Source organism: Acanthochromis polyacanthus, chromosome 8, assembly GCF_021347895.1.
Source record: "Acanthochromis polyacanthus isolate Apoly-LR-REF ecotype Palm Island chromosome 8, KAUST_Apoly_ChrSc, whole genome shotgun sequence".
Taxonomy (NCBI): domain Eukaryota; kingdom Metazoa; phylum Chordata; class Actinopteri; family Pomacentridae; genus Acanthochromis; species Acanthochromis polyacanthus.
The window spans coordinates 22180700-22203589 of record NC_067120.1 but is presented as its reverse complement, the minus strand read 5'-3'; the positions used below and the strand labels follow the sequence as shown (position 1 = coordinate 22203589).

At 40.0% G+C, this 22890-nt stretch overlaps 1 protein-coding gene across 1 annotated transcript in view; it reads left to right on the top strand.

The window, feature by feature from the left end:
• kif21a (kinesin family member 21A) overlaps positions 1–22890 on the top strand; it is a 67952-nt gene that overhangs the window by 4340 nt on the left and 40722 nt on the right.

The window sequence follows — 22890 nt, the reverse complement described above, 5'->3', positions numbered from 1 at the left end:
TGACCAAACAGGCCTCAACTCAGCTGACATGAGACAACAGCTGACAATAGCTGTGGGGGGTTTACAGTGCAAACAGAGACTGGGGGCCTCTCAACTGGGAGGATAAGTGAGGTGCAGACTGGGAAAACTGCTAAAAAAGATGGAAAATAGTCGTGGCTGTTTTAAAGGCAGTCAACAAGGAATTTCTAGCAAGACAGCTTGCATATAGCTTTAGTATACTTGAGTTATTTGCTACCAGTGGAAGCATAGATATGGGACATTTAGATGCGTGCTCGTCACCCATGGCAGCACTATGCAAACACAAAAGACCCGACGGGTTTAAAGCCTCTCTAGACCTCATGCTTTGTTCTCATCCACTGAGCCAAGCCAGTCTGTCAGGAGCTAGCTGCAGATCCTAGGTCTGTGAATCTGTCCGTGTGTGTTGATCTTTCGCTGTTTCCACATGTTCTATCGTTGTAGTGATTATTATTGCAGTGTAATATTTGTACTCATCTGTGTTATACTAAACACCTGCTGGTTGCACGAGAGTGGACTGCGTATTCTGCCACGTCATATGAAAACCCTATCTCACATAAAGGTTCATGTAGTCACAAAAATTCAGCCTGACTCTGAATCTGTATACCAGAGCATATACAATATTACAGTGTTACTGAATTTCTGGATATAGCTTTAATATATAACTGTACAACAATAGTAAGCAGTAAGTATACAACAAAGGTTTGTGCACTATCCATTAAATGGGAAATGATTCCAAATTCTATCTGCTTGCAGTGTTTTGCATTACTCCTAAGCTGAGCAGAAAAATACTGGCCTCACAGTAGGAGCTCAGTGCAGGTAAAGTACACCATTCATGCTTTAAATTCAAATCTATTCATTTTTTAAATACTTTTTTGTCCACTTTGATTCTTGATGACAGACTTAAACCTTGTCTGCATAGAGGTTACCAATGTTGCACCAGTTTCTGTTCTGGCATTCTTAAGACTTTGTTTTAGCTGCTCTTTGTTGGAGGGATTGTGTTGCTTTACCTTGTCTTTAAAATACCCCAAAGACAGCTTACTTGGCCAGATCCCAGTTTTTATTCTTCTTCAGAAACTTGTTTTTGATTGCTATCAGGCTGCAATATTTTCTTCTGTCATGCTTCTGCAGGCTGGGAGTCATCTTGTCAACCAGAATTTTTATATATCCATATTGCCATTGTAAATGGTTTTTACATAATGCCGTTTGCTGTCATGTAACACCATATCATTGCACTCCCACTTCTGTGCTTCACTGTCAAGACTATACATTCACTGTCGTAGTCCTGGCCAGGGTCACACCAAACATGCTGGACTTCATCTGAGCACAACAAATCTTTCTTGGTGTCATGTTTAGTTGAGCAAGCTTGTGCTGAACCGTAAACAGGTTTTTGTTTGTTTGTCTTGGAAAGCATCCAGAGAGGTTGATGTTCTACAGTGTCCTTTGCATTGCCTAAGCTGTCGTAGAAACTGATTTACACTGATGCCAGTGCTGAAGTATGGGCCTGTTGAGTAATTTTGCATAGAATTGTACTCGCATCTCTTATATTTTTTGCATTGCAGTTTGTTCTTAATTTGCAGGCTAATATTTTTTGAATGTCCTGTATAACTGTTTTGAAGTAGAACTACATAAGGATGTGATGGCACAGTCTCATTGTCCCATCTTTTAGGGAGTGTTTTTTGATTGCAGTGAGTCAGCAACCATTCTGATATCAATTTAATAATACAAGCCATCTTTCCGTAAAAATGCAACACATTACTTAGTTTTAGCTTTTCCAGTTTGGGATTTGTGTCTTTCCTTTGTCTTGGGTAAACATAAACTACAAGAAAGAAAACAAGCAATTTGAAAATACGTCCTCTGGCTTTAGGACATTTATTAATTATGATTAAAAAGTTAATTAGAGAAAATGTTCAGAAGATGAAAGTAATGCATATGAACCACAGGTAGAACAAATCTCATTCTTGATAGTTAACTTTGTAGGAAAATGATGCAGGTCTTCAGAACTCTGTACTAACCTTGAAAAGCTATTAACACTTGACTATATTTTAGGGGTTGTGACCTAAAAATCCATGGCTCCTGGCAAAGATTTCTCAACTCATTTCAGTCTTGATTTATCTGACTTATTTCATGGTGCATCATTGAACAACACATAGAACAAAATGCTGGACATTAGAAACTGGGGGAGCAGGTGGCAGTGTTCATGGTTACTGTGTGGAGACTGGCAGCCTTACCAGCATGAGTATTTAAAACATGTCCAAACTTCAAAATCAAGAGCTCTGCTGGACGCACATTCTAGCTGTATGGTCAGAAACAATGGCTTGCCTACTAATAACATCACTGCCACCGGGCAGTCTGCTTTACTCCTTGTTGCTTTGTCTGGAGTGATGATTGCAGGCTTTGACCTGTGCTGTTTCCCTGCAATTCTGCATCCTCGTGTTATGATCCACATGCTTTGTTATAGAAATGGCCTGAAGGAAACTTTAGTCGTGCTGTATTGCATCTTGGCACATGTCACTTGTCTTTCAAGTGTTAGCCAAAGTGTGAAAGAGCTAGCCAAGTTACCCTGACGGAAGCTATGAATAACACCTACTTTGCCTGAAGCACTAGTTGAAAGAGGTATGCGTTTCCAACAAGGGAGCTTGAGCTCAACAGAGAGTAGCTTTGAATAGACTCTGTTCATTAAAGGGTAACATAACTGACCTTACATCACTTCATTTTCTGTTCCTACTGCATATTGGTTTCCAGCCAATATGGTTTTATAGTATTTCTGCTTGTCTTACCCATTGTGATAAAAATACTGATACTTGTACAAACTCATGGAAGTTCAGCACTAAACTAAATTTACAGTCATTGGTTATTCATTGAAATGGTGACATCTCATTTTTATGTCTACAGACTTGATAGCAGAACCATAGACTTTCTCTGAAGTGGGATTGCAATTATCAAATATTCAAATTATGTTTCTTAACGGACATTGTCATGGTGACATGCCGTCCAGTAATTTGAGTGTAACCCAGATACATTTCCAGTGTTTGGCCATCATGACCTCCTTCTAAACAGAAGGCTCTACCATTCCAAGATGATACTAAGCATAGCCTATACTTAAACTTAACTTGCCCCAAAATAGACTCCTGACTGGCCGCAGCATTGCTGTTAGACCTCAGTTATCTATATCACGACCTAAGGAGTCAGCACATTTGTTCCAGACACATCTGTACAAATGCAGAGAGCCTTCAGCTGTAGACTCCACATGCACCACATGTGGACATGTTTTAACAAAGAATGTATTTCCCCTATCCTCCTCCTTCATTATGCACCACTTAGGAAACAAGCTGGTCATGCAAAATAAATTGGATGTAATTATAGAGTAGCTTATATGCACGCCACACCCATACAAGTGTGTTGTTTACTCCGATGTTGGCGCTGTCTTTCTCAGATACACTTTCATTTCACAAACACTTTTCAGTTTTTTCATGTCGCTTCTTCAGTTTTCCCTCAGGTCTCCGACAGCTTGATGTTGATGCCTTTTCCTCACTGTACAGATCCATCCAGTTAAGGGCTCAACTAAAACGAAAGAGATCTAAATGTGGAGCTGGTGCCACAAATAGGATGTGAATGTAACTTAACTTCCATCATCAAACTGCCAACAGAATATCACAAATAGGACTCGGACAGTCACAAATAGCTCTGTTTGCATAGTGAGCTGGCACCTTGTTATTTCTGTCATGAGACTATCCCTGCAATTGATAGGGATAAATGGGGATACATTTGCATTTTATTCTATAAACTAAGCTGTTTTTATCCATGAATCAGGCTATGTCATTTCCATTTAATAGAATTAGAACATTTACATCTAATATACATCAGATGTCACTAATCTGATTATGATGATCCAGGGGTTGTTAGTGACTACATCAAATTTTGTGGAATTAATTCATCTTTTTTCAGTTGAATCCTCAACTTTGTGTTTCGTATTTTTGTCTATAAAGTGTGCATTGCATATCTGGTAATAACACAAGTTAATAATGGTGTGCCAAATGAGCTCTATAGATGGCAGTGCTTTGGTTTCAGTTCACTGTCCTGTTTGACAAGGTAGTATTGCTGGTGCACGGTTTTAATGCTTAAACCCACACACAATGATACAGTAACATGATTTTGTTGCAGATCTCCTTCAGTGCTGCGTATTCGAGGGTTTTTTGACAGCGGCTCTGTACATACCTGATGGTGCTGATATTTAGGAAATAGTCTTCAAAACATTCATCAATTGGATTGTTTACACATAGAAGCAGAGAATGAAAATGCCAAAGCAATTCAGAGTGATTATTTCCTAATATGCACTTTGAGTTTTCCAGCTCAAATTTTCAACTCTGGAAAGTACAAGACGAGAATTCACTCTCCTGGAAAACACTAAGAGGTACCACACCTTCCAGAAGCAGATGGGTGGTCTCAAAATCTTGAGATTGTCCAGAATCAGAACCATTTACTGTAAATTTTTAATTGGTGATTATTGAGTTGTCTTATTTGATTTTAGTACATGTCACTCTCTGGTAGGTTGTTTCTCACTGTATGCAAGACAAGACAGCCCTGATATGAAATATGGCCATCTGAATAGACCTTTTCGCAATGACGTCAGAGTCTGGGACACGTGACCATACCTTCCTTAGCAACGCACGCCGCCATTAAAAGAGGGGGCAACAAAGTCATTGGCAACCGTGATTTGACCGCCGAAACCGCGCAGTTTTCAAGAAAAATTAGAACTGGTTGGTTTGCAGTCATGTCCGTACCAAATTCCTCTGGTTTCATGGGAAAACGACCCTACTACGTGGCCAGATCTTCAATGGCACTCCATTTACGAGTACCTTATCAACAGCCCAGGCATCCACACAATGGAGAAGATGAAGACTTGTAAAAGCCTGGACTCATACGTTTTCTTTGAGGTATGCTTATATTTATGTTTTTGTGCATACAGGTCAATATCAGAATGATAAATGCCTTGTAAGATACGGCTACACCAGCTCCGCTATGCTAAGCTAATGTTAAGCTAACGGGGTGAGCCATTACACCTTTTAATTTCAAGTGGAAGTAGTGTATGTATATTAGTTAGATGTGCATTATCAAAACTAAGAGTCAGATACCTGTAAATGAGCTCTACCCACCCTAGGCCCAAGGGTATGAGATGCTAACAATAATGAGGACAATGCTGCTGATTACAGCATAGTAGTTAGCAGAACGAAAGGGAGGAGAGAAGGGAGACTTGTTTGTTCAGTATTGAGTTTAGGAGTGTTTAAAAATAGCAGTGTGAGTAGAAAGACCCCTGACTTTTTGTGGCTTTTTTCATCTGTGTGTAATAATGAACCCGGAAATGTGAGTCGCGCTGTGTACGTTGAAGCCGTGTATAGACAACGGATGGATGGATATTCTTTGTTTGTCGGACAAATGTGTTTATATTACCCGCTGTGGTAATCACATCTGAAAGTGGTTTACACCGGCGGATTTATGAGAATCTAAGCTTTCCATCGGCGTATAGTGTTTGTATAATCGCGTTTGCAGTTTCAGACATTTAGCAAATTGCTTATGCAGATCTCAAAGTGTACCGCGGGTGGGACACTGAAGCGCAACTGGTTAAGCTTATTAATTAATAATTTTAGAAAATCAGTTAAGGGGTAATAATTTCATGAAACGCAACATACCATTGACGAAATGCTGACTTCAAACACAGGACCATTTTGACTGTGGGCTCCATGTGGTTCCATCATTGTTAATCCGCCTCAATGTTTTGAGCCATAAAGTCCTTTTCTAGCCCTTTCCAGTCGGAATTCTGTAAAAGGAAATGTTCTTGTTGCTCCATGAGTGAGAACTACAGCCAAAAACAGCGCAGGTTTTGGGCATATCTGCTTTTGGTTGTTAAAATCGGGTGGGAAAAGTGGGAAAGTAATGGTCGTCAAGGCAAAAGCATACCCCTCTTAAAATGGCGGAATCGCGTTGCTAGGGGCGGTGACCGGCGGTGACGTTCGATGATGACGTTTCGGAAAAAGGTCTATAGGTGGAATCTGTCTATGGGTTTTAGAAATTCATAGATGTGTTGGTTACAGTTAATGGTTACAAGCTATATGATTTTAAAAATATAGCTTAATCTGACTTATCGAAGTGGGCTTAAGCAGCATATCTTTATTTCAAAGTTTTAAGAAGCAGCTGAAGCTGTTGTTTGATTATCCTTGGGATTTAGAAATTTGATGAAGCTTCTGAAGATGCCACTGTGGAGTCAGGGACCTTTTCCATAAATAACTCGCATTATTCATTAAAAAAATATATCAGTAGCTGAGAATACAATTAATAGGTCATGAAAATTCTGCTCTCCTATTTTGATATAGGTTAATCACTATTAATTGATTCACCCCATTTCTATTGGACAGTATTGTAAGAACGTGATCGGCACGCCGCCACCTGAGAAATACAGCAACTTCTTTGGTCGTCAAACAATATCCTGTGTCAGACAGTCTTGCACCTAAAATGCAGGTGTGGATTAAGCATTGCTGAAGGCACCATGTGTAAATGAACTCCCACTGCTGGCTTCATGTGGCAGCTGGCTGAATCTACATATTCATGAGGTGTTAGTAATTAGAATTTTTGCTGCAGGTGTGAACACTCAACATGGGTGGTGTCTTTGTTAAATGTGTCTGTGCTGATTGGCCCCCTGCTGACAAATAATAGCAGAAAAATCAAGTCATAGTATTGACAGAGATGTAACAGTTAACTGTAGAGCTGAACGGACTTCCACATGATCTTGAATGGTATGTTTACCTAACCTATTATCTGCTATCTGCCTTAAAAGCTGCAGAGGGTGGAGGGCTGTGTCCCTCATCCCTCAACACACACATACACACTCTCTCCTCCACATTTTCAGGCCCAGCTTTTGTGTGGCTGGCCCGTGGTTGACACAGAGATGGGATTCCTATGTCAACAGCACATGGTTCAATGACTTTGCAGTCTAGGCGTAACTCTTTGGTGGGGCAGTGAATTGGAATTTCTGAGGAAATTTCATGCATTTCCAAATATCTGACACTGTTATTAATTTTCTCTTTACTTCTGTACTAAATTGGATGATTTTTAATATCTGTTGTAACTCTTATAAAGGTTGAAGCCAGACTCACAGTAACTGTTGATGTTTTGGTTTTAATTTGTGAAAGAGCAGATGTTTTGTGATTTATTTTATTTTGCAGCTGTTGTGGTTGTCTGTTATTTTTGCAGTGTGTGAGGTAGGGCTGAGTACCGAACTTCGGTTCTTTAATGGCACCGACCGAAATGTTTCAGTAGTAATGAGTATCGAAATAAACCTCGTTTTTCGATTCCATGTTCCGGTACTTATAACGTGATTATGATAAAGCAAACCTGTGATTGGCTGTAACATTACACGTGATTGCGGCAAGCCGGAAAAAACATGCTGTGGCGCGCCCCGCCCATTCACAGACAGGTTTCACGTTAGGTACATTGACTTTACTGCAGTTGTGTAGCGTGTCGTCGAAGTGGGAAAAGATGCCTCTCGCCAATAGTGCTCGGTGCAGTATATGCCAAAGCGGGTGGTAAACTCCATCTAAGGCTAAATACCGGCATGAGACCGATAGTCGACAAGTACCTTAAGGGAAAATTGAAAAGAACTTTGAAGAGAGAGTTCAGAGAGCATGAAACCGTTAAGAGGTAAACGGGTGGGGTCCGCGCAGTCCGCCCGGGGGATTCAACTCGGCGGGCCAGGGGCGGCCGCTCGATGCGGGAGGATCCCCTCACGGGACCTCTCCCCGGGTGCGGGCCGTCCCCCGCCGGGCGCATTTCCTCCGCAGCTGTGCACCGCGACCGGCTCCGGGTCGGCCAGGAAGGGTCCGGGGGCGAACGTGGCTCAGTATGTACTGAACTGTACATTGCTTGCAAATGTTCTTTTGCACTGGAAATCACTGGAAAATTAAACTCAAGATTTGAAAAGTAATGTGTAAGGCAATTTTCATTCTGTTAGAGTATATATTGTAAAACTGTTATCGAAAAAAGTATCGTTTAGCAACCGGTATTGAAGTGAAGGTATCGGTATTGGTACCGGTATTGAAACTTTTAGATTGATACCCAGCCCTAGTGTGAGGGTAGATGCAATAACTCTGAAGTTGAATATTTAGCACAGATCGCAATTTATACACACTACCATTCAAAAGTTTGGGTACGCCTTGTCATTCAGGCTTTGATTTAATTATTTATACAATGTAAATTAATACTGAAGACATCAAAACTATAAAAGAATACATTTGGACTTATGTTGTAAACAAATAAATGCTAATCTTCAGTGTTAATGTACAAAATATTACAAAACAACAAAATATGCAAGAAAATACGTGTTTGTGTGCGTGCATGTGTATATACATCCCGCTAATCGATATATGGAACTAATATACGTTAGATAAAACAAACTCCAACATGTAACTGTGTTGGAATGCAGCTTTTTGTTTTTACATGTTTTGAGTTAAGAGTTTTTTTTTTATCATTCAGTGTTGATAGGCTATGGGCAGGACATTGCTTAAAACTACAGAGCGACTACAGATAGTGAGAGGCAGCTGCATCAGAGCCAAATGGCACATTTTGAATTAATTTTTTAATCATAGTACAGACAGTATCAGATCAGTGAACAGTGAATCCAATAATAAGCCAGAAAATCTGCTAACCGATACTGGTAGTGCTTAATCACATGCATTAAATCTGTTACATAGTGAATATTAAAATGAAGCATGACTGTCAAATCTGTGATAAAAATCACAAGATTTTACTTCCTCAAATCTTTCAGTCCTATGCTCAAGTCAGCAAATGGTATTTGTATGCTAATGTCTCTGCGCGTGCTACATACACAGTTAAATATCCATTATTAGCATGACTTTCAGTGAGAACATGTGGATCTCTCAAAATCTACAGAGATGCCGACCAGTTTACCTTGCATAGCTGCAAGGTCTTGTTTTTAGTATCTGCTGATGTTTTAAGCAATGCTTGCTATCATTATGCTGCCAGGCCCGTAGTAGTAATGTCGTTTAAGTGTATACAGCAAGGTTTTATTTAATATGCTAGATCAGGGGTCGGCAACCCACGGCTCTTTCGTCCCACTGTTGCAGCTCCCTGTAGCTTTGGAAAATTTATAATCAGCAGGCTATTTAATTAAAATTTCTTTTATTTTAGTTTGTTAGTTTAAAAAATTTAATTCTAAATTTTAAGATTATGGTGATCTTGTAACATCAAAATAAAATGTCTTAATTTTTGTCTGTCAAAATATGTGTCCCAGCCATCAGTCTCCGACACTCGCCGGCCTGCGTGTTGTTATGAGAGTGTGTGGCTCCGTTATGAGAGTGTGTGGCTCCGTTATGAGAGAGGGAGAGAGATAGCAGCGTGTGTGTGTGTGTGTGAGAGAGGGGGAGAGCGAGATGTCCGAGCGACCCTGAGTGCAGCGCGAGCGAGGAAGATGACAAAGTAGGTTCGGGGAGTAAGAGAGAAGAGGCGTGTAGCTGCTGGGTTAGCACAACTGTATGGTTCAGCCGCTGTTAATTCACAATAAAGGCTGCAGTATTCTTCAATAAGGCTGGACTCCTGTGTCTTTGCCTTCTACAACTGCTGAGGAAGTGAAGGGGGTTAACCCCGAAGTAACAATAACTTCAGCCCTGGAGAACTGTCCTCCCCTGGGCTTCCTGACCACGGTCGGGAGCTGAGCAGGAAAGGTTAACAGTGTATTCATTTGGAGTCCTGTTGATCTTCGGATCCCAGTGTTTGCTCTGCATTCATTCAGCAGCAGCGGGTCACCATTCCTAAATCCTAGCTGTCGCTCCTTCAAATTTCTTTCTTTTTTTTATTGTCGCAAATACACCACCGCCACACGTCTCCGCCTTCACAGCAGAGTCCTGCACAAGAATATTTCATTTATATTTATCTGTCTACTACATTTACAGATTACTGCAAAGTCAAAGTTCATTTGTTGCGATTATATTCAATATTTTAAAGCTTTTTGTAAACTCAAGCACCTTTAGCATCTCGAAAAGTGGTCTGTTATGGGATGGATACACCGGCTTGAAGTGCTGCGGTGATCAGAAAACAATTTTTTGCACAATTTCCAAATAACCACGTTTTTATCCAAGCTGCCACCAGGAAGATTTTTAAAAGAAACTTTCTGCTCACCACACTCAGAGTGTTCTCGTCTTCAATCACTGTTCAAACTTTGTTGTGCGCTGACAGTGCATCCTGTGAATCTTCTTCACGGCTGGAAAACAGACTTTAGGTTCATTAGCGTTACCTACCTGGCTGGAGTGTTCATCAGTGTTATCGGTGTGCCAGAAGTTTGGGAACTGAGAAAGGTGTGGTTAAATACTTTATTTTTTTAATGCATTATTTTTTTTATTAATTAGTCAAAATTAAACAAGGGCATAGAGGTAAAAAAGCGATGTATGCAGTGTTGTCTTCATTTTAAATGCCAAAAAGATTTTGCGGCTCTCGGTGTTTTCTTTTCTGTGGGAAACGGGTTGAAATGGCTTTGAGTGTTAAAGGTTGCCGACCCTTGTGCTAGATGATCCAAATTAATTCAACACCTCACATATTAGGTTCAGTGTGTGTTTTGGTTAGTGTTTCCAGTCCTGAAAAGGATACATTATTCATAGCATACTGGTGTGTCTGCAAATAAAATGTATCAGCCCAGCTAGAAATAGAGGCAGGATTTAAAAACATTGCTGTGCCATCAGTTCTTATTAATGGGATAATTACAACTACAGAGTTGGTGTGGCAGACATGAATACAGCAATTTATCATTACTGAGGGGACTCAGGATTTGAGTTGTGGCCCTTTTCCTAAGGAGACGCACAAAAAGATTTTTTAATAGTAGCACCGAAACTCTTTTCTGTTAGGGCTAAACACCTGCTTTTAATGTTTAAAGGGATAGTAAGCTCATAAATCCCCTGGTGGCCAAGAAACAAAGGACCACTGTTTTGGCCACCATTTGAAAAATTTCGTCATCACTTTTTTTCGCCATTGTTCACTGCCAGTACATGAGTGTATGTGCCATTAGATGAAGAATGAGTCCATGTTTCATCCAATAGTAACTTTGGCCTGCCTGCTAGTTTTCCTCTGCATGTTGACAGCTTCATGCAATCCCTTGCTGACACCTCCTGTTGCCTAACCTTTCCCTCCCTTGCTAATGATGGGCCAGTCTGACTCCTGACCTACAGGAAGCAGTAAAGCTGTTATCAGCATGCCACAGGGATTCAATATACCCTTATTTGTTTTTGAAAGCACATTTTTCCAAAAGCTCAAAAGCTGTAGGATCATTGGGATATCCACGACTTTATTAGAGGAAGATGAGCTCAGGTCAAGGCGCTGTGAGCCTTTATGAACCTAACATGCAGATTATAAAACACAGTTATTGTGTCCTGACAGAGGCCTGGGTGTGTTTCTTGTTTTTGCAAGTTCTGACCTCATGTAAAAATATGTGATGAATTTGGTGTCTCTTGCTTTGTAACACACCCAGTTAGAAGTCTATGGAGATGTAGTCAATTCATTTATTTGAAAAAGTAAGTAAAATCTCCTCTATTCAAACTAGAGCCAGTGGTTCAGTTTATGGACAGCTGAGGTAATGAGGCATGCTGTTAAAATGTCAGAAAGGGATTTTTCCCATTTGCCCTAGTTTTACTTGTCATACTCTTGAGGCATCATTTGGAACATTTAGTACCAAGAGCCTTCATGATGCTCTCCTTTTCTCAGAAATATCACATTTCAATGCAGGGATATTCTAGTTACTCTGCTTTTCAGCCTTTGCAGGAAGGATTTTAGGAGCTGGGGTGTGATTTCCTCATGCTCTGTCTCCTGAAGAGGAAGGGATGAGCTTTTAGCTGTCGTCAGATCAAGTTGTGCAATGATGTGAGAGTTTGAAGTCAGTTGCCAAAACAAGATTTGTTTATGTTGAAGTGATTAAGCAAAAATTATGGGCTTTTGTGTGGTTTCTGTTACTGGGCTACACAGCAACACAGTAATGTTATTGTGATTTTTAGAGACATAAAATGTATAGAGAGGTTTTGCATGTTTTCCTGCTGGCAAAACCAAGACTTTGACCAACTAATTTTGCACCATGATGACTGCACTTTTTTTTCTTCTAGCAACTAACTAGGACTGCAGAATTCATTGGCTATGATCCCGAGTACAGGTTTTGATTCCTACAACTAAATATTGAGATTTAAAATGCTCTTCTGTATCTTTTAACTTGGGTAAATCTACTACTGAAATGCTGTTTTTCGCTCTTTTCAAGGAAATTTGTGGTGACACCTGTTCTTTGTGTGACGCCATCTAGCTTTGTCTACTGTTGCCTACATGTGAGACGTTTTGGGAACACATGTAAATTGTTGTCAATCCATCAGCAGATGGTCACTGAGGGTATAATTATCTTTTTCTTAGCCTAGCCACGCTATACCCATGTTTCTGACGGCACAAGGGTCTAGGGAAGCTCGACAGGGAGGGAGGTGGGCTAAAAGGTTGTCTATCAAATCCCTCTGCAGCAATTGGGTAGGTATACAACCAATCAACGCAACGAATAGGCTAACGTAGCTCCGAGAGCACCGGCGGATTGTGGCTAAGTCCCATTAGCTTCCCAACCAGCGGAACCGCGGAGCCAACTGGTATATTAAGGATTTGCCATATCCCATCGGCATAAGTCCAAATACGTCTTTCTTCTCAATTAAACACTTCAGTGCCGTCCTTTGTTTATCTTTCAAGTTGAATTTTAGCTTCAAATCTTTAAGGGCTGTGGCCAAAGCCGAGTCGAAAGATTAACTGTTTATTTTGCGCTGGTTGTTTCTGTCAGAATCGTCACGCCTCTGTCGTCACTTCGTTCCGCCCGCCTTCTGACTCTACACTTCATGGTGATTGGTCCGGCCAGTTTTAGGAGAATCCAGCCTCGAGCCTTATGGAGGGTAACTAGACCCACCCTGGCAGAGAATTAAATTCGTTGCCGTGGGTTGTCTAGCGCGGCTAGGCTATCTTTTTCCTAGAGGATGCATAAAATTCAGGTGTGCAAGAATGTTAATTTAAGTCTTTATTTTGATATAGATTTGTACATTAGTAGCACAATATGAAAATTAAAGCAATACTGTTTCAATATGAAAGATTAAACTAATTAATGAATAATTATGATCTCAGTATAGATCAAAATACTGTAATTGTTTTCCCCATTAATCCTGCTGCCGTGCAATCTGTGGTTTCAACATATAGATGGTAAAATCCCTCATTTTTATCACATTTAGTTTTTTTGACAGTTGTTTGCACATTTTGAAGATAATTTGATGAATTTGATTTAATATTTTAATGGCTCTTGGCTGAATTAATGGTACTCATTCACTCTCATTTTACAAAACTTGGATCAGTTCATACACAGATATGCAATGCAAGCTAGAAGTTTCTGCTTTTCAATCAAGATCAGATTGTATTTCAGCTTTGAGTCCGTTTTCATCCCAGGCTAAATTTGCAGCTCTTTGTGGCGTTTAAGCATCAATTAAGTTTATTGCTTATTTTAGGACTCCCTTTGAGGTTGCACTTGAAGGAGGTAAAATTATCCCAGTCAGTTATTAATAATTAGATGATAACCCTTTTTTAATATCCAGGCTTTAGTCATGACCGTTGAGGCACAGAAAATGTTTGGCTGGTTAGGCTGGTAGTAAATTAACCTCATCCTCAAGTCTTTGATGGGTGGCAGGATGCTGAGTACATTTGTCTCTTTCTGATGCCCCTCCCTTTGGCATCCTTTAGCCGGCCAGACCAGCATTATATCCTGCTGGGATCGGATTATGACTTTAATTCTTTGCTTCTATTACCGGTCACCATGGCAACCCCATCTTTTATGTCACGCACGGTATTCGAGTGATTCAGAACTGCACGCACATAACTCTGATACAGGAAATATTAAATACATATTGAGTCCACACGCATATGATTTTAAAGCACTGGACAGGGATGTCTTTGTGTTTGACTGTGGCACAGATTGCGTGTTCTTGCGGCTTTCTTGCAGCTCATATGTGGCCAAGTGCTCAGTTGAAGCAGATGCTGCTCTGAGCTCTTTGTCTGGTGCTGTAGGTGGTCCTGTCTGGCTGAATGGGCAGAGCATGAAACCACTTCTTGAGTTATTGATGCTAAAAATGTACTTTCTGATTGTACTGTTAGGCTCTTTAAAAGCATTCTCCAAATAGAAGCTGCAGAGGGCCTTTATGTATTTATCCTGCATTGATACTGCAGAGAGTTTTCTCTTACACTCTAAAATTGTCTGCTTTTCTTTGTTTTTATGTCTGGCATTTACATTTGAGATGTTAGGCCAACAGACATGTCATGAAATGCTGGGCTACAACATCCACGTCTGTATATTAATGTCTTCTGCACAGTGAGGCACTTCCCCTGCCTTAAAATGAACCCAAATTTTAAGTCTTTGTGAAACCTAGATATCATTCCTGCTTTAGCAGTGTTAAGTCTATCTCTTTAAACTTGTGCACACCACCCTCTCTCTCTGCACAAACCAACCCCCTTGCTATAATCCCTGTACTGCAGAGGTAATTACTTTCACAAGTGAAATATGCAACCACTGCAAGCATGCAATGTCTTTATACAGTGTTAACGTTTTAATAGCAGTAACATGTTTATATATACTATGTAGTGTTTACCCTAGCATTTCTTGGTTTTGTAGTATTTTTTTTGGCCTTCACTTTTATAATTCTTTGTTTATTCTTCATACTTTGGTTCTTATTCAGGTTTCAAATTTGTGTGCTTTAAATAAACAAGATGAATCCTGGCCTAGTGAACTGTAGAAATGCTAGTCGGCATATTAAACTTTTTGTGAAAGCCAGGTAAGCAATTTCCCCCAACTTCACACTGGCAGAGATTTTGTTTTAGATCCAACATTTTAATTATCACATTTCACCAAAACATTACACTAGTTTTTGTCAAAAAAAAAATTCGCAGGAAGACCTTTACTTACTGCAAAACACTGGATTTATGGTTTTCCGAGCATACACATTTGTTAGTGTAGGTGAAGAGTGTTGTGGATGACCACAAATTACAGAGGAGCTTGTTTGTACAACTCTCAAGTCTTAACTGTGTGTTTACTGGATGTGGGCATCACGCAAACTGATTGTTGATTAAATTTGTTCGATTGACTATTCAATTTCTATAAAAACTGTTTTTTTGAAAGCAAGAACACAGACATGTTAAATCCATAAATGTACAAAGAAGGAGCTCTAATAGACCTGCCTGTGCACAACCTGCTACACATTGTCTGTTGTCAGTGTGTCTGTGCAAGAGAAGGAAGAAAGTATTTCAGTGATTTGACAGAAATTTCCTGGTTTGTTCTTAATTTCTGTTTTCATTCACTGTCTGTTATGGTTGCCATAGACCCAAACTGAGTTTTATTAATAAATAACCAAATGGTCTCACACAAAATAAATGAGTGGGTTTTGTCATTTTAGGATAGTGGATAGGCAGGAAGATTAAGGCAAATGACAGCAAAGAGTTGCAGACAGTTAAGTGTGTTCTCCTGTATTTTTCAACTTGCCTGACCAGTTTGGAACTTTTGTAACGTGTTACACGGAAAAGGGTAAACCCCAACGTCCTGGCGTATGATTTCTTGTTAAGCATGATCTTCTGTGGTAAAGAAAATGAAGCAGATGAAAGCTGACTTGCCCCAAAGCAATCACCTGTGCTGTTAAACCTTCCAGCACTGCCACACTTTGTTTACAACCACAAGGAGGCCGGTTACAGCCAGCCTGCAGTGGCTGGCAGCAAGCCAAGTGTGTGACAACGACACATATTTTCTCTCTCGTTACCTCTTCTGTTTCCTGAGCACCCTCGTTTTCTCTGTCCTTCACACAGGCAGTAATTGTGTCCTCTGTAAAGGACAGTGAGACGTTCTGCTTAAAGTTGAGTGGACAGCCCAGTAGCAGGTGACATCATCCCAAGCAGCTACGATGCTGTTCTCTGCAAATCTCCACATAAAGATCTGGCCTGTTTACTCACCAGTCTGCAGCGACCACTGGGAGTGGTGCTTTAGCTTTTGTGTGAATGGCTTTGATTTTTGGCTGTGTGTGCACGAACAAAGGTTGGTCTCGGTCTGTTTTTTCCTTCGGCTTGATCCTGGGACTAGCTAGATTCTCTGCACTGCAGCTCTTTCACAAAGAGAACAGGGGCAGTGCACGAACCTGAATCACTGTGAAAGCGCTAAAACTTAAATGTATTGTTCATTTCCTTTAAGCATTTAGTATAATAAATAGAAACATGTTAATTTACATCATGGCAAGCTTCAAGTCATTTATTTTTATTAGGCATGACCTCCAAAAACAGGGATTTCTTTAATTGTTTAACTTTATTTTAGATGATAAAAACACCATTTCTTAAAACACTCAAGTTGGATTTGCAAGAACTGCATCCTTTGGGGGCTGTCTATCTGTTGCATATCCTTGAATCTCACATTTCAATAATTTCCCTTCTTTTTTCTGCAGACAGCTGGATAAAACCTGAACATGAAACCAAAAGGCGTTTATAAACTGCAGTCTCAGACAGACACACACTCGTATATCTTTATCCTTCATCCCTTCCTTCCAGTGATATGCAGCACCCTTAATGATTTATTGAGTGCAGTGAGAAGGTGGTTTGATGGGGGTTGGAGAGATCGGGGGTGTGGTAGCAGGTTTGGGCGTGCTTCAGGGTTCATAGCTGAACTCCAGCAGTTTAGAAACAAGCTGTGAGTACAGATGAATACACATCATCTTTCAGTACTACAAATTCAGTCATCGTTCTGATCTGCTTCAGATGTGCAAGGAGGACAAAAATATAAACAAAAACTGTCAATACCCAACAAGAAGAAATTACACTTTAGTAATAAACCCACAACTGAAACGGGTGCTATTTAATATTATTCTGCTTTTATGCACCACTGGCAAATAAACTATTTATTTTGCTGCCTTTCCCTTTGTGTAGAGTTTATCTGTTTTAGATATTTTTCAATCCGTGTTTTAAAAAGAAAAATCAAAATTAGTTACTTCCTAATATTAGCCAGACATCAGGTCTCTGCTGCAAAGCTGTCATGACCTTTGACTCTGACCCTCACCTGACCTGCGACCTCTGCTCATAACGTTCAAAACCCATACCCCTAAAATAGATGAGCAACCACAACAGTTTTTTATTGACCCATACTGATACATTGAGGCTCAGTTTACCATGCTTTTTACAAATTAAATCACTTTGACTCTAGTCATTATTGATGAAAAGCAATGGTTGCTATTGATCTGTAAATTTGCCTAATGAAAATGTCTGCAGATTCAGGAAGTTACTACTTTCTTCTTAAAAGTGAAATTCTCTGCACAAGACTTGATGTCATACACTTTTGTACGATAACAAAATCTTGATACAAGCCTACATGTCTAAAAGTATAAACAATAAAACTGAAATTTTTTCTGGCCCTTTGTTTCTGTTTATGAACTATTAATGTAAAGCCACTCTTCAATAATACAGAACTTTGAATATAAATCTAATAATGATATATTTTAATTAAATAGTCTAATAATAATGTTTGACTTAATGAGAAGCAAGAATCTAGGGTGAAATTCTGTTGGTACAGCAAAAAGTCTCGGTGTGTATATGCCGACGAAAAGAGTGGGAAATGCCATCAGATCCCCCAGTGTGAAAATGCTGTGGGAGAGTGTTGAACAGACAGGATTACACACCCATTTAGTGAGTTAAATCATCTGAAACAAAGACCCCCACCCCCATGGAAGGGATTAGATTTCTAAAATACTCTTACAGGCCAAGGAAACGTGTAATTGGTTAAATATGGTAAATTTGACATGGAAGCACACATTGATTGTCTGACTTGGATCACGTTTACTATGGAATACACGAGTGACATAAGATCCAAACAGTAGAACACAAGCTCTATTAGATAACTCAGAGGAATTCAAGAAGACAGTTGTAAACTCCAGTGTTTATCTGTACTTTCTCTGAATATGACACCCAGCAGCAACAGCTTCTCCCACTCAGACTTAAAGGCTGTTAGCACTGTGAGATCTTCCCATTTACCGGCTTTCTAGTTATTTTCCTGCTTCATTGGATCATTGGACCGATGCCTCTGTTGGTCCGAGTGGCAGCAACTGATAGCTGTGCGAATCTTCTGGTCTCTTTATTATCTCCAACTTTATTCCAGCTACTTTCAGCAAAAATGCATGAACATCCAGACCGATTTCAGATTTCTCTCTTCTGTCAAGCCCTTTTCCCACTACATGCGTCATGTGCCACTTCGCAAGGAAGTAAAAAAAAAAATTACTCAAGCCAGTGTAATTGTAACCATTGGATGTGCTCAGTTCTTAGAATCAGAACATCAAAAGCTAGAGTTCATCCTCTAACAGTCACAACAGGTAACACAACGTTATTTGTCTTGGTTTTGTTTATTGGTGTTGTTGAAGTTGAATAATGAACACTTTCTAATTGCTGCAGAATTTTTGCTGTTACTTAAACTCTAAAAATATAGGATTTGCACTAGATCTCAAATTTTTAATCAAGATTGCTGCCTTTGATTCCTATTATCATGTAGTGATTTAGTTCCAAAATATCCGGCTATGTTTGACATCTGACAAGCTGTTGTATTCCAATCTAATTAAGATAACTGCAAAGCTCATCATTAATGAATTTGGAAATTTTTACATACATGTTGCTCATGTTGCAATGTTCTTCATCTTTGCTACTGTCAGTACATTGTTTTTTTTCCAATCAGGAACTGTACTTTGGTATCATGATAGAAACCTTCAACTCCTGTCACGTTTATAAAACTGCTCTGTTGAAAAATTTGTTTTAAAATGTAGTTACAAACCAGTTTCTACCCTTGATTAAAACTAGCTAACCTAAGCAAAATGAGTATTCTGAGTTGGCTGCAGCTACTTCATATCAAACCATCATTTAATGAAGAAGCAGCACTTTATAAAGCGCTGAGTTAGAAAAATCATCCAGCAGTGCTTTCGCTTCACATACTGCAACATCAACATTACAGGCAACTGAGTATAAAATGTCATGGACACAGCAGCCTGAAAAATGAACAGAATAACACAGACTGCGAAGAACTGTGCATTATCAAAAATAGCAAAGAGAAGACTGAGGAACAGCCTTCATTTTATGGTACCTATCTTTTATCTGTGACCACACTCATTGAGCGTTTGTACGGTTATTCGCGGACGTGTCATGACCTCCATGCAGGACATTACCTCTCCTCCCTCGCCTCCGTCCAACCGTGTAATCCTCCAGCCGTGGCGTTGGTGTCAGCGCTGGGATCCAGTGTCACACAGACGGACACAATGGTTCCACTGTAGTCCACTCAGAGTATTGTTTTCCCCTGAACTTGGAGGCACAATGAGGCCCTTATCCACACAGGGCAGAGACGCTGGTAGGCCCACTGTCAGGTGCTTTTTCTTCCAAGCTTGTTTGTGCGCTCAGCGCATGAAGAAAAATTTTCTAAAGAAGCAGAGGGATACTCTCTGCAAGGTTGGCTCATTTGGTCATAATGTACCATAGTGTGAGCAAAACATTGATACTGAAATTCTTATTTCTTTTCTTTTTCAATAAACATTAACACTTTACTTAATAGCAAACCTGACTCTGACTCCTACCACGATATTAATTGTGTAGTAAAATAATTGTACTGAATTGACCAGTGCCTTTACTTGGCTTCTAATTTGATTGTGCAAAAAAACACGGCAATCTGCAAAACTGTCCTACTATTCCACATTAGAGGAATTTTAATGGAGGAGATGAGGGCGATGTCGAATTAGAACAGCTCAGTTTCATGTGCAAAAAGATAATTACTGTGCACTGGGGTTGCAAGACATTTATTAAATCACTACATCAAACTAATGTTTTGCATCCAAACAGATCTTTTTCAAAGAATGAGTCCTCAGGTTGTCATATTCTCTAACAAGCACTCAGAGGAAGGTCTGAAGGGACACAACCATTATTTTGATATACTGCTTCATTACAGGCCTTGAACATAAGGACACTGTGCAGGAGTCCCATTTTTGTACATTAATATCATCTTTCAAGCAAGCAGTTTGAAAAAAAAATCGATTTGCAAATCACAATGGTTGCAACTGAAGATGGACATCATGCAGTGAGTCTATCACAAATCAGACCATGATATCTGTAAGAACAATTGCAATTGCATATTTCCTCCCAATCATATATACGTATTCATTATATATTATTGTAAACTGAGTATTTACAGAGGACTGCAACTAAACACTTTGAAACAACAATTAATCTATTGACTCTTATTCAGTTAATCGATGCTATTAAAATATATTGCAAAGCTCTCCTAATGAATTGACTCAACTTTCCTTTTCTGTTTTTTTTCACCCCTTTTTCTTTGGTGGTGCACCTCACAAAATGGTGCCTTCATATGTGTGTTCTTTGCACTGGTGCTGCTGTGTCACACAATAGACGAACCAGCCTTTAATTTCAAGTCTTTGCTCTTTGAAAACACTTACACAGAACAAGGTCAGGCTCCAGGTTGGACTATAGCATACAAACAATAACTGGAGCCAACAGCAATTGACGATTTGCAGCAGCTAGTCACATAGTGAAATAAAAAGAAAAAAAAATCTCACAATTAACTCACTGTTTTAAACAAAGACATGTCCTTTTTAATTGCAGTTTTGCTTGAAATCATTACTTTAAAAAGCCTTTAATTTTTAAATCATTATCTTTTCAGCGATAAGGATTTGATAGTCACATTATAATTGTCACCTCTCTCGCAATTGTTGGACACTATGTTGGCCCTAAACTACCAGGATTCTCCAATATTTTTCATTTTATGTGTTTTAAAGTTGTTTTCAGCTGAACAACATACATGCTGACATTTGTTTCTGTTTCCTTGAATAAAGCTGCTCCTTGTATGTGTACTATATACATGATTGTTCTTTCACGAAATAATGAAATGCTTACTTTCACTGCAGAAAGAATACAAACAGCGCCACTGTCTGTCTTTCGCTTCTTCTTCCCTCATATCCACAGTAAAGTAGTTAATCCTTGCCTGATTTCAGTTGGCCACCATTCAGGAAAGCATTACTAACATTAAGCATGTCAGCTCTGCCATTCACACAGACAGACACACTGAAGCAGTACATATTAACCCAGATGGCAGGTTTTATAGAACAAAGTATTGGGTCAGAGGAGGATGTTGACCATGTGTCTGATGTACGACAGTCAAATAACATTGGCCTATTGCACAAGAAACAGACACTGGCAAATATAGACTGACTAGAGATTATTGTGGATGCAGAATAACAGTTAAAGCCCATTGAAATGAGGGGGTTTTATTGTGTGTGGGTTTTTTTATTGTTTTTTAAAACTGACCATATGCAATAATGTGTCCACTCGTTGCTGTAATCAGTCTGCTCTCCTGTTTACTGCCTAATGCAGCAGCAGTGTGCTAATCTGTTCTGCGGTATGGTTAGAAAGATTGAAGTGTGATGTGAAGGTTGCACCACAAACTTTGGTGTACAGCAGCTACTGTACCCACTGTATATTTGCCAGCTGCTGTAGAGATCAGACCTTGATCTCTACAGCAGCCATGTGTCCTTGGACATACAGTGGGTACGGAAAGTATTCAGACCCCTTGAAATTTTTCACTCTCTGTGTCATTGCAGCCATTTGCCAAAATCAGAAAAGTTCATTTTATTTCTCATTAATGTACACTCAGCACCCCATCTTGACAGAAAAAAAACACAAATGTAGATTTTTTTGCAAATTTATTAAAAAAGAAAACTGAAATATCACATGGTCATAAGTATTCAGACCCTGTGCTCAGTATTGAGTAGAAGCATCCTTTTCAGCTAGTACAGCCATGAGTCTTCTTGGGAATGACGCAACAAGTTTTTCACACCTGGATTTGGGGATCCTCTGCCATTCTTCCTTGCAGATCCTCTCCAGTTCTGTCAGGTTGGATGGTGAACGTTGGTGGACAGACATTTTGAGGTCTCTCCAGAGATGCTCAATTGGGTTTAGGTCAGGGCTCTGGCTGGGCCAGTCAAGAACGGTCACAGAGTTGTTCTGAAGCCACTCCTTTGTTATTTTAGCTGTGTGCTTAGGGTCATTGTCCTGTTGAAAGGTGAACCTTCGGCCCAGTCTGAGGTCCTGAGCACTCTGGAAGAGGTTTTCCTCCAGGATATCTCTGTACTTGGCCGCATTCATCCTTCCTTCAATTGCAACCAGTCGTCCTGTCCCTGCAGCTGAAAAACACCCCCACAACATGATGCTCCCACCACCATGTTTCACTGTAGGGATTGCATTGGGCAGGTGATGAGCAGTGCCTGGTTTTCTCCACACATACCGCTTAGAATTAACACCAAAAAGTTCAATCTTTGTCTCATCAGACCAGAGAATCTTATTTCTCATAGTCTGGGAGTCCTTCATGTGTTTTTTGGCAAACTCTATGCGGGCTTTCATGTGTCTTGCACTGAGAAGAGGCTTCCGTCGGGCCACTCTGCCATAAAGCCCCAACTGGTGGAGGGCTGCAGTGATAGTTGACTTTGTGGAACTTTCTCCTATCTCCCGACTGCATCTCTGGAGCTCAGCCACAGTGATCTTTGGGTTCTTCTTTACCTCTCTCACCAAGGCTCTTCTCCCACCATTGCTCAGTTTGGCTGGACGGCCAGGTCTAGGAAGAGTTGTGGTCGTCCCAAACTTCTTCCATTTGAGGATTATGGAGGCCACTGTGCTCTTAGGAACCTTGAGTGCTGCAGAAATTCTTTTGTAACCTTGGCCAGATCTGTGCCTTGCCACAATTCCGTCTCTGAGCTCCTTGGGCAG